The sequence below is a fragment of the Macrobrachium rosenbergii genome, chromosome 56 (assembly GCF_040412425.1).
Source record: "Macrobrachium rosenbergii isolate ZJJX-2024 chromosome 56, ASM4041242v1, whole genome shotgun sequence".
Classification (NCBI taxonomy): Eukaryota; Metazoa; Arthropoda; class Malacostraca; order Decapoda; family Palaemonidae; genus Macrobrachium; species Macrobrachium rosenbergii.
The window spans coordinates 56,386,236-56,398,730 of NC_089796.1; positions in this window are offsets into that span (position 1 = coordinate 56,386,236).

A 12,495-nucleotide genomic window follows, 5' to 3' on the forward strand; every position below is an offset into this window, starting at 1 on the left:
ACTATGATACAAGAATAGGCATGAAATTAACGAAGCAAAGCTCTTCTGGAGCGATGAGATAATGGGACGTGTGCCTGGAACAGTAGTTTGACACAGTTTCACGCAACCTCTCTGCAAAAAGAGAGAAGGTCCGCGATTAATTCTAATGCTGACATGCTGACATTTTTCGTTCTGCTGCCATTTTGATGATGGGTTCTTCTTCCTCTAAAATGAACCACACAGCCAGTGCACCTAGCTTTTGTTAATTAAGACCTGAGAGATCTCGAGTAGCCAAATACTACACTTCATTTCTTCCTTTTATCTATGAACTTTTTACTGCTGGGCAGAATCATTTCAGGTAAACTCTCTTGGCAACCAAGACAGGTCGAGCAACCCAACACAACCCAGCTGAGGTTGCTCTTTTCCTATCAACCTCTGACAGGCTCAGAAGTACCGCCCATCTCTTGTCCTGACTTGGACAACAAAGCAACATATGATGGGGCTTATCTTCAAAAGGGCAAGAGCTGTACGAAGATGTTTAACCCACCTGGTATAGATAACTTGGAAGTCTGCAGCATCCATTCTAGTAATTCTGGAATTAATATACCTCAGGTAAGAGTTTATTCTGTCACGTGTTCAGCCTAACCCTCTTTGTTCTTTGCTTCCCTCTCACATGTCTCTTCCTAAGTCAATCTACCTCCAAGCTTTGTGATCTTGTCTCAGTTTCCTTTCTTTTGAACAAGTAATCCTTTCTATCACCCCTTCTTCATACTGGCTGTTGCTCACTTAACATAAATTTCCTAAATAACTGAATTTTGCAAATTGTTTTACCTTCGCCCAGCTGCCATATTGCTTGAGTTGGAGTAGCTCCAGCTCAAGCAATATGGCAATATGCCTAGTTCAACTGAACTAGCAGCCTAGTTCAGTTGAAGGCTGGGGGATGAATTGGATAGGTTGAGATAACTTAAGGTAGCTCCAGCTCAGGCAATATGGTGGCTGGGAAAAGGTAAAACAATATGGAGAAGGGGTGATGGAAAGGATTACTTGTTCAAAAGAGAGGAAATCAAGAGACAAGATCACAAAGCTTGGAGGGAGATTGACTTAGGAAGAGACATGTGAGAGGGAAGCAAAGAACAAAGAGGGGTAGGCTGAACACATGACAGAATAAACTCTTACCTGAGGTATATTAATTCCAGAATTACTAGAATGGATGCTGCAGAATTCCAAGTTGTCTATACCAGGCAGGTTAAATATCTCTGTACAGCTCTTGCCCTGTTGAAGATAAGCTTCAACATATGTTGCTTTGTTGTCCAAGTCAGGGCAGGAGATGGGCGGTACTTCTGAACCAGTCAGAGGTTGACAGGAGAAGAGTGACCTTGGCGGGATTGTGTCAGGTCCCTCGGCCTGTCTCAGTTGCCAAGTAGAGCTTACCTGAAACGATTCTGCCCAGCAGTAAAAAGTTCATAGATAAAGGGAAGAAATGAAGTGTAATATTTGGCTACTCAAGATCTCTCAGGTCTTAATAAACAAAAGCTAGGTGCACTGGCTGTGTGGTTCTTTTTAGAGGAAGAAGAACCCATCATCAAAATGGCAGCAGAACGGGAAAATAAACGAATATTCATAACAGCTCCCTGTTTAAGCAGAAATTCCAGGCCCTTCAGGTCAGAAAGTCTGCAGGTGAGGGCTGCTGCTACCTTAAAATCTCTCATAACCAAAACTGACCCCTTAACTTAAAATATTAGCTCTAAACTTGGTTAGTAGTGATGCCATTGCCAACTCTACATTCATTTCTGGAGGAGAGTTAGGCTTAGGTTGTCCTAATTTGCAAGGAGTTAATCATGCATTAACGGATGGTAGCATAATTATAATTAAACAATACCTAATGCTAAGAGTAAGGTGCCTGCATTTATTTAAAAGATGTTCTACTTATAGGCTCAAATTAAAACTGGTAAGTCTATCAATACTGTTGACTCAAGGTAACAAAGAAGCTAACCTAACTGAACTCCACACAGAACTAAGCCAACACAGTACCATAAAATGAAAACACTAGGCTAAATAAGTACTGTTGTATTTTAACAATGGGGATAACAATTCTGCTGAAAGCTTAAGCTTACGACACAGTTACAAAACAATAACCAAATACTTTTTAAATGGAGCTGCGGGTCAGTCTCAGCTAAAGACAAAATAATTGTTTCAATGTACAACCCATTGTTATGGTTACAGGTCAGGAGACAACCTAGGCAGCCATCTCAAGGCAAGGTACCAGGATTGCTCTATTAAAACAAGGCACTACTATATGTATAGGATACAAGTGCCATGAGAGCACAATGGCTCTGGTAACTACCAAATACAACACACTATGAATGAATGGGGCCCAGATGGGTCCTCAGATTGTGAGGCTTGGGACCACCAAGGTGTAGTCCAGCTTACTAACTAGGCTACGAGGAGTATGTACATGACCCTGACTGAGGTGTCAGTGCTGGGAGAGTATATCCTCTCTCTTGTTGTCCGTGCCCTTAATGTGATCTATCCTCCAGCTATACTCTTGGAGATCTGTGCACCACCTCATGAGCCTTTTGTTCTGATTGCAGAAGTTTGTGAGGTAAATCAGAGGGTACTGGTGATCAGTGTTGTAGGAACTGAAGTGCTTCATGGTAAGGACCATACCTAAAAGCTTTTCAATGGTGCTATATTGGGTCCGGGCCAGATTTAATCTCTTCAAGTAGTTGGCTACGGGGTGCTGCAATGGTCCTTCTCCTGGAAAAGGACTGCCCTGCTGCCCATATCACTGCCATCAACCACCAAGTAGAACGGCCGGTCACAGTCTAGTGTGTTCAGGACTGGCTGGCTCACCATTACATCTTCCAGGTGATCATAGGCCTTCTCGCATTCAGGCATACACCGGAACTTTTAGTTCCCACAGAACAGATTTGTAATGGGAGCAGATGCCTCTGAGAAATTTGGAATGAATTGGTAGAAGTACTGCACCATACCAAAGAACTGCTGCACCTCATTCTTCATTGCTGGGTAGGGCATGTCCCAGATGGTGTGAATGTTGGTATCCCCAGGCATGATCTTTTCACCTTCCACCATATGGCCTAGATAGGTAATTTTTGCCACCCCAAACTGGCATTTTTTCAGGTTAACTGCCAGGTTTGCCCTCTGGAGAGCCTTTAGTACCTGGGTCAATATACAGGGATGCTCCTCCCAGGCGGCCGCATAAATAATGACGTCACCCAAGTACACCAAACGGTTTTCTATGTCCACCAAGACCTTGTTCATTAGCTGCTGGAAGCAGCTGGAGGCATTCCTCAGACAGAACACCATCAGTGTGCATTGGAAATGGCTGAATGGGGTGGCGAAACCTGTCAGAGGGCGCGACTCTTCGGACAATAGTACCTGTCAGTACCCCTTTTCTAAGTCTATCTTACTCAGAAAGGGATCTGACCTTGGCTGTCCAGGCAAACTTCACTGTGGGGAAGGGAGTATGGATTGGGCTTGATCACCTCATTGAGCTCCCTAAAAGCTGTGCAGAGCTAATCCCCACCCCCTTCCTTGGGAACCAGGACTACTGGCAAGGACCATGGGCTTAGGCTGTCTTCAATGAGGCCCAGTTCTAGTTGGAGCTGAACCTGGGGCCCTGACTCTTTTGGTCTGCTGTGGGCTCATCTTGTAGTAGCTTTGGGCCACAGGCCGGGTACCACCCTCTTACCCAGATGGAATGTTCTAGAACGGAGGTGCAGCCCAGGCGGTCTTGGACAACTTGGGGGTGTTGGGTTAGGAGGTGGCTGATATCTCGCTACCGGTAGTCGTCTAAGCCCGGGGTGATATGTGCAAGGTTAGGCAACGCCTTGTGGTTAGTCTTGGCGGCTGGGCCCTGTCAAATGTACCCACCATTGTGCCAAGTGGTGGGGTCTGTCTGCAGGGTTCCACCAGCTCTTCTTGGTCTCACTTGGATTGTACTCCAAGAAGAGGGTTTCCTCCTCTTCCAGCCATGCCCTCTGGCTCTGCATTGTTCCAGTGGGGCATGAGGTGGCTTATGTTTGATATAATGGAGGGAACAGAGGCCAGTGGTGGATGGTCGGCTCGGTGTTGGGCCAGTGCCATGGCACTGTCCTGCTTGGATCTTTTGAGCTCGAGTTCTTTCTCCTTCAAGGCTAGTTGATACTGTTGCTCCCTTGCTTTCTCTTCTTCTTCATTCTGTCACTGCTTTTCTTTCTCTTGTGCAAGGGCTGGCTCATGCAACCTTCTGGTTTCTTCTTGTTCCTTTCTCTCTCACTCCAATGCTAATTGATACTGTCACTCCTTTCCTTTCTCTTTTTCGTCATGCTGATGCTCCTTTTCCTTCTCTTGTGCCAAGGCTAGTTCATGCCGTTGCTGCTTCTCTTCCCCCCTCTTCTCTCTCCTTCCTAGCAGCAGCAACCTTCTCTTGAACCCAATTTGCCAGTGGTTCCCCTTTCATCCCCATAGTTTTCAGCAAGTCCGTAAAGCTTTGGTACTCCTCGGCAGACATGTTGGTGCTTAGAGTGGGGTCTGGCTTCCCCAAGAAATGCTCGAAAGGTTAGGATGGCCGCACAAGCAATTGCATGGAAGAGGAAATTGTACTTTGGTCTGTGCAGAGTGTATGCAAAAATAAGGATGTGTGCTTGTAGAAGGCACCACTGGTAAATGGGAGAGCACCTCTGAGGTGACTAAATGGCAATTTACTGTGTTTAGGCTACACTGGAATGGAAGTGCCCCGTTGGATGGGTGATACTTGTAACTGTGAGTGCCCCTGTAGAAAAGGTGGCATTGGAAGCAGTCCTTAGGAGTGCCATGTAATTGTCACGCAGTGCATGGCATCACAGGTGCAGGGCATGTGTTGGAACACAGGAATTGCAATGGGTACTTATGAGCAGGCAGGTTCCAAAGAACTAAGTATGTGACACTCTACAGAATTGGTTTTGTAGGTGCAGATGGTTATGCGGTGCGTGGTGGCATGTGTGCAAGAAGTGTATGGAAACGCTAAGTTTGCAGAGGCACATAATTTGCAGCTTGGTTCACGAAGAACAGGTAGGCTAAGCTTACACGAGGTGATCAGTAGTCTAGCCAACATGCAAAGGCTGGTGGCTCATAAATAACAAAATAATTAAATGAACATTCAGTGCAACAATGGTCATGAGAATAATGGAATGGGCACGTGCATTCTGTTTTTAAGTTAAGGAAGTACCTGGCTGTTACTGGGTTGTAGATTGCACAATTGCAATAGATATATAGGATGTAAAAGCCCAGAAAATGGTTTCCTGGTACTTTAAATGGGTTTGCTCCCTCAAAGCAGTAATTAGATTCACTTACCCGAGGTGTAGCGGAAAACCATCACTCATGGGACAGTCACTAGCGGATCCAGGGGGGCCCACCTAGGTACATGCCCCCCCATGAAAAATAATGACAAAATAATAATATTGAAAGATTTAGATAATAACATAAATGAGAAATACAAAAATGGGAAAAAATAAAAATCTATTATAGAAATAATAGTAAAATTTTAAGAAAAAATAATAATAACAATAATGATAAGAACAATAATCTTAATGATAATAATAATAATGGATTCGGTATTTCCTGATAGAACAGGAGATTGCTGTCCATTTCATAATTTCTACTAAATACTGAATGATATGCTGAAGGAATGTATATATGTATATGTATATATATATATATATATATATATATATATATATATATATATATATATATATATATATATATATGTGTGTGTGTGTGTGTGTATAATATATATATATATATATATATATATATATATATATATATATATATATATATATATATATATATATATATATATATATATATATAAAGATAAAATCCATGAAGAAAACACTGGAGTGCTGTGAGGCCTTTCGACACTAGTCCTTTACTTAGCAGACTGAAGAAATATAAAAGTGTTTACAAAGAAAGCTCATATAAATGACAGATGGGGATTTTAAAGGAAACATATGTACCTGGAATCAACACAATTGAAGAATTAGTAGAACTGCCAAAACAGGATTAAATATTTAAGAGGTTTTTACAAAGGATTAGGATCAACCGTTCAAGAGCAGGGACAGGAAAAGTAAAAAGATTATACAGGTTCGTGACTGACCACCTAAAAATTTTTAGTACAACACAATAATTCTCTTTTTTTGTAAACAATAATAACTTTTTGAAATGAATATTATGAAAAAAATATATATATATATAAACATACGGATATACAGAAAATATATATCAAGCTATCGTAATTAAGTCAGTGATTTTATCTTTTTAGGTCATTCTTGAACATTTTTTCTAATACAGGGTCCAAATAATGCATGCCAGGGCTAAGATTAAAATTACAAAAAGCTGGATAATAGCGGACTCAAAGATTTCTTGAAGAGAAATCTTTCGATCTGGCAATCACTGAACTTTCAGTCCAATTTATCCTGTGAGAGTTTTAAAATGAAAATATAGCATTGGATGCTTGTCCATTTTGACTGAATACTTATGTTGCTTAATACTACATCTAAATCTTTGCTAATTGGCAATATAAAAGAGAGGACAATCCAAACATGGAATTTTATATATTATGTTGTTGTTTTCTTTAATTAATTCTTTTGGTGTGTTATTATAAGAAAAAACAAGGTTTATTAAAAGGTTTTAACAATGATTTTGTTTTCAAAACCACTAAAAATAAGGCAAGCTAGAATGTTCTTAGGGTTTTCTTTCTTCATGTTACTTTCACTATAAAACTTTTTGTGGGCTTTGTTATAACAAATATCTAGTATATATATGAAGGATAACATAAATCTGTCCCTATTTTTAAATATGCATTCAATTTCTTTATCAAATACTGGGGACTGACAATGCGCAAGGCTCGTAAAAACATAGCTGATATTTTGAATGGCCATCACCTCAACATCAAAATATCAATTTTTTATATATAACACTCAAAAGAATGTTAATAAAAATAGCCCTAAAGAAAACAACAACATAATATATAAAATTCCATGTTTGGATTGTCCCTCTTTTATATTGGCCAATCTAGCAAAGATTTAGATGTACGTATTAAGCAACATAAGTATTCAGTCAAAACTGACAAGCATCCAATGCTATATTCATTCATTTAAGTGAAAACTCACAGGATAAATTGGACTGAAAGTTCCCAGTGATTGCCAGATATCTTCAGAAATCTGTTGAGTCCGTATTATCCAGCTTACTTCCAGTTGTAATTTTAATCTAAAGCCTTGGCATGTATTATTTGGACCCTATATTAGAAAAATGTTCATGACCTAAAAGATAAAATCACTGTTAATTACGAGAAGTTTATTATTTTCTGATATATATTTCTGTATCCGTATGTTTAATATATATATTTTTTTTCTTTATTTGTAAAAATGTTCATCTTGCAAAAGGGTATTATTGTTTACTCAAAAAAAGAGAATTATCGTGTTTTACTAAAAAACTTTTAGGTGGTCAGTCACTAACCTGTAAATCTTTTTTTAATTGTCCTGTCCCTGCTCTTGAACAGTTGATGCAATTTTAAAACCTGCAGGTTTTGGTTCTAAATTCTTCAATTGTGTTGGACCAGGTACATATGTTTCCAAAAATCATCTGTCATTTATATGAGCTTTCTTTGTAAACATATTTTTATATTTCTTCAGTCTGCTAAGTAAAGGACTATGTCGAAAGGCCTAGACTCCAGTATTTCTTTCCTTCGTGGATTTTATCTTTATTTATATATTCATCAGTATTTTTGTGATCCAGTTATACATACATATATATATATATATATTATATATATATATATATATATATATATATATATATATATATAATATGAAAATTTGGTGCCCCCATGAAATTTTCCTGGATCCACTTAGTGGTTTGCAATGATGCAATTTTAAGAGGTTTGGTTCAAAGAACGATTAGCTACAGTGCGTAATTCGCACCTGGTAGAGGACTCGCTTTAGGCTAAACAAGTCGTGGTAATTAAATGAAAATACTTCTCCTGGGTTGTAAATAATTAATATTATTTTACCCCTAAAAGCTAAAAGTTGGGTGACGTAAAGAAAGACTCCCTCAAAGATACAAATAATGGAAAATTCAAAAATGTCTTGTTCAACCAATTAAATCATATGCTAAATAGCAAAGTGTTTTATAGTAGGTATACGTGAGGTAAAGGTTCTTGTTCTCCTCTATCTCTATTGGAACAAAGTTTTGAAGTTCTGTCTATCTTTTTAATAGAAATATGCAGGTAACGAATTCTCAAAGTTAGAAGTGAATAAGCTGCAATGGAGTCAAAGTTGAAGTGATATGGAAAGGAGAAAACACTTGATCAGCAAATACAAGTCACATGCTTAAGATTTAGAGACATGAGAAGATTGTGTGCTGGGTAATGACATCTAACCAGTGTGCACCTGCACGAACAACGCATTCCCATCAAGTAAATGAATGAGCAAAACTCACCTCTTTATTAGCGAGATAAATGAAATACACGACTATTTTGTGTAAATGATGCATGGACAAATTTACAGATTTTTAAATTACAGTAGACCCCACTTTTTTGCAGGGTTAGATTCCAGAACCCACTGTGGAAATGCAAAATCCCCTCTAAAAACACTTGTAACAGCCAAATACTCTGCACCTCTTAAACTAAAATGCTTATAACTTCCAATTTTAACAGTTCACTGTGTAATTTAATAGCTCAAACAAAAATATACCTTAAATTATCATACTACAACAATTTAATATCATTTCAAACAAAAATACATCCCAAACTATCATCCCAAAACACCCAAAGTCATCTTACATTACCCTCCTACAACTGTTTCTCTTAAGTATATACAACCCTAAAACCCTTATAACTGCCTATTTTAAAGTTCATCTCCAAACTTGACGGTCCAGACAAAAATATACCTCAAACTATCATCCCAAAACACCCCTATATCATTTCAGTCAACTTACAACATTGCATACCCACCTACAACTGTTACTCTAAAGTATCCCCTATAATTCAGACGCACGTTTTCTTTTGCCTAAAGTTACTTTGCGCATCGTCTGCTGTACTGCGCATAATGTACATACATTTTATTGGCATTTTGCTGTGTTGTAAGATGATTTTGAAATGATTTTTACTGTAGAGTACGTATTTTAGGACAGTACTACTGTACAGAGCATATTGAAAATACGTGAGTAGTGTTCTAACGGCGGGACACGTCCCTCCAAACAAATGCTAGGTTTGTTACGTCATGTTAGTATTTTTGTGATTACGTAAGTACATTTATGATATAAAAAATTATGTAATACAGTAAGTTCTTTTTTTTCTGTTCACATCTTACATGACCTACGTCGTTTTGTGGTTAGTCCTCACTATCTCCCATAAATTTATGAAAAATTCTTGTTCCATCATTCTCTCTCTCTCTCTCTCTCTCTCTCTCTCTCTCTCTCTCTCTCTCTCTCTCTCTCTCTCTCTCTCTCTCTCTCTCTCATATCCTTTAATGAGAAAACAAAGCAAAATATCAATAAAACGTTAGCTCACTTACAGAATCCATTTATATTGTATTATTATATTGATCTAATCATTGTAAAAATATTTAAAATCCGAATTTCATAAGTAGGCAACTCAAAACCTCCAGTAACAAATTCTCTGATGACAGAATCTCTCTCTCTCTCTCTCTCTCTCTCTCTCTCTCTCTCTCTCTCTCTCTCTCGTATATCAGTACTGTACTGTGCATATCCTTTGATGAAATACCAATAACTTTACCGTAATAAAAAAAAAAAAACCATGAAAATAAATAAATCCAGGAGGTTCACTATGAGATCGACATAGGTAGTATTGCCATTTTTTATTTTTTGCTTTATGTGATTTATTGTACCATAATACATTACAAGTTTAGTTGATTATTGATCATCACACTTATTATAACAGTACACAAGAAAATATTTTATCACTTGATATTTCATCTCTAATCACCGTAAAAATATTTAAAATGCGAATGTCATATGTAGGCAACACTCAACATTCTTAGTCTCTTCCCCCAGCTATAGTTTAACCGTGTCTGTCAAGTCTCGTCATCAGCTAGCTACTATGCGTAGAATTCGATGTACAGTATAGACACCTCAGTTTTTTTCTCTGTCTCTCTCTCTCAGTATACAGTACATATCCTTTAATGAAAAAACAGCAAAATATCAATAAAACGTTATTTCACTCACAGAATCCGTTTATACTGTGCTTAGACTCCGATGTAAACATCAGTTTCTCTCTCTCTCTCTCTCTCTCTCTCTCTCTCTCTCTCTCTCTCTCTCTCTCTCTCTCTCTCTCCTTTAATGAGAAAACACAGCAAAATATCAGTAAAATGTTATTTCACTTACAGAATCCATTTATACTGTGCTTAGACTGATGTAAACACCTCTCTCTCTCTCTCTCTCTCTCTCTCTCTCTCTCTCTCTCTCTCTCTCTCTCTCTCTCTCTCTCTCTCTCTCTCTCTCTCAGTATACATATCGTTTAATGAAAAATTACAGTAATTAGTGAATACACATTGTTATTCTATGAAAAAAAGTGAATTAGTGATAATTTTAGAGGTATGGTCCTTAGAAAAATTCGCGAATTGGTGAAAGTTCCCGCGTAAAATTGAAAGATATGTTCCTAAAAAATCCGGGAAAAAGTGAAGCGTGAAAAAGTGAAGCGCATAAAAGTGGGGATCCACACCAGAAATAGTTCCCAGCAATGGTGACAATAATTTTGTTAGATATTTTGAAAGCTTATAGGTTACGGTGCCAACAGAACTAATTATTGGTTTCATGGGGTTATTTTCTTTGTGTTTTTAGTAGCCCTTATAGATACAGCAAGGAAGATGAATTCGTCAAAAACTGATTTATGAGACCTTTGTTGTTTTTCAGGATTTTTTAAAATTTACTATTGAAAGATTTTATGAGACCAATAATTAGTTCTGTTGGTTCCGTAACTTATAAGCTTTCAAGATACCTAGCAAAATTATTGTCACCATTGCTAGGAACTATTTCTAGTACCCATCTTATTAATTCTTTAGATTTGACTGACAAAATCAATGGTATTACAGTTAATCCAGATTCACAGTTAATAAGTTTTGATGTATGTTCCTTATTCACTAAAGTGACCATTGACTCGGTATTGGAATACCTTAAAGATGAATTGCATAAACTTGATTTGCCATTAACAATTAGCCAGGTCATAGAATTAATAAGATTATGCAAGTGTGATTGTAGATTTATTTTCAATGGTGGATTTTTTAAACAAACATTTGGTATGGCAATAGGAAACCCACTTTCACCTGTTCTTTCAAATTTATATATGGAATTTTTTTAACGTCTTTACATCCCCAAGATTTTCCATTTTCCTGTAACATGGTACAGTTATGTTGATGATATTTTAGCCATCATACCCAAAGATTTGGATGTAAACAACTTATTAGGTCAACTAAATAATCAAGTCCCTTAATTTACACTTGAGGTAGAGAAAGATTAACGTTTCCATTTTTTTAAACATTTATATTAAAAGGGAACCTTTTATTTGTAAATTTAGTGTTTATAGAAAAAGACAAATCATATGATATGTGTTCATTATTATTCAGGGCATCATATACTGTAGATATAAAAATTTAAGCTTTTTCATCAATGTTTCTTCGAGCCTAGGAATTAATCAGTCCTGAGTTTTTAGATCAAGAATTCAAAAGCATCAGAAAAATGGGTAGAGATCTGCGCCGTACAATCCATATTACGGATATTTGTTACAATAAAGCGATAAAGATCTGTGAAAAATCGGAAAGAAAAAAAGAAGTGTCCTCAAACACTCTTTGTTTGCCACATTTTAATGGATTTGAAGTTGTAAAACCCTTTTTAAAATTGTTTAATACAAATGTATCCCTCACATATAAGAATATCAAAAACATGCTTATAAAAAATAGCCCCCGAAAAGATAGAAGTATTGTATACGAAATTCCTTGTATGGATTGTGATTTATTTTACTTAGGTCAGACCAGTAAACAAGTAAATGCCAGATAAAACAACACAAAAATTCAGTAAGAACAGGTCAGACTAATAATGCTCTATTTTTGCATCTAATTGAAGAGTCCCACAGAATAAATTGGACGCAAAGCTATGTAATATTACGAAGTAATGAAACTATCTACAGAAGCTTGTTGGAATCCATTATGATTCAGTTGACCTGGAAGAACAATCTAAATTTAAGCAGATTATTTTCTTTTGACCTTGTAATAAAACACATGTTCCAGAAGGATTTGAAAGACAGAATAAAGAGGATTACCAATATGTAGATTTCGATGTTAATGCATTGACCGTTTTGTGATTTCCCAGCCTTTTAGTATTCCCTTAGGACTTATACCAACCTTATGCATACGCCCTTGTCTCTGTATATCTTTAGTTGTTGTGACCATGTCTTGGTAATAAGACGAAAAGTACTTAGCATATCATTGTTTCATTTTTCCTTCATAGCTGTAACAT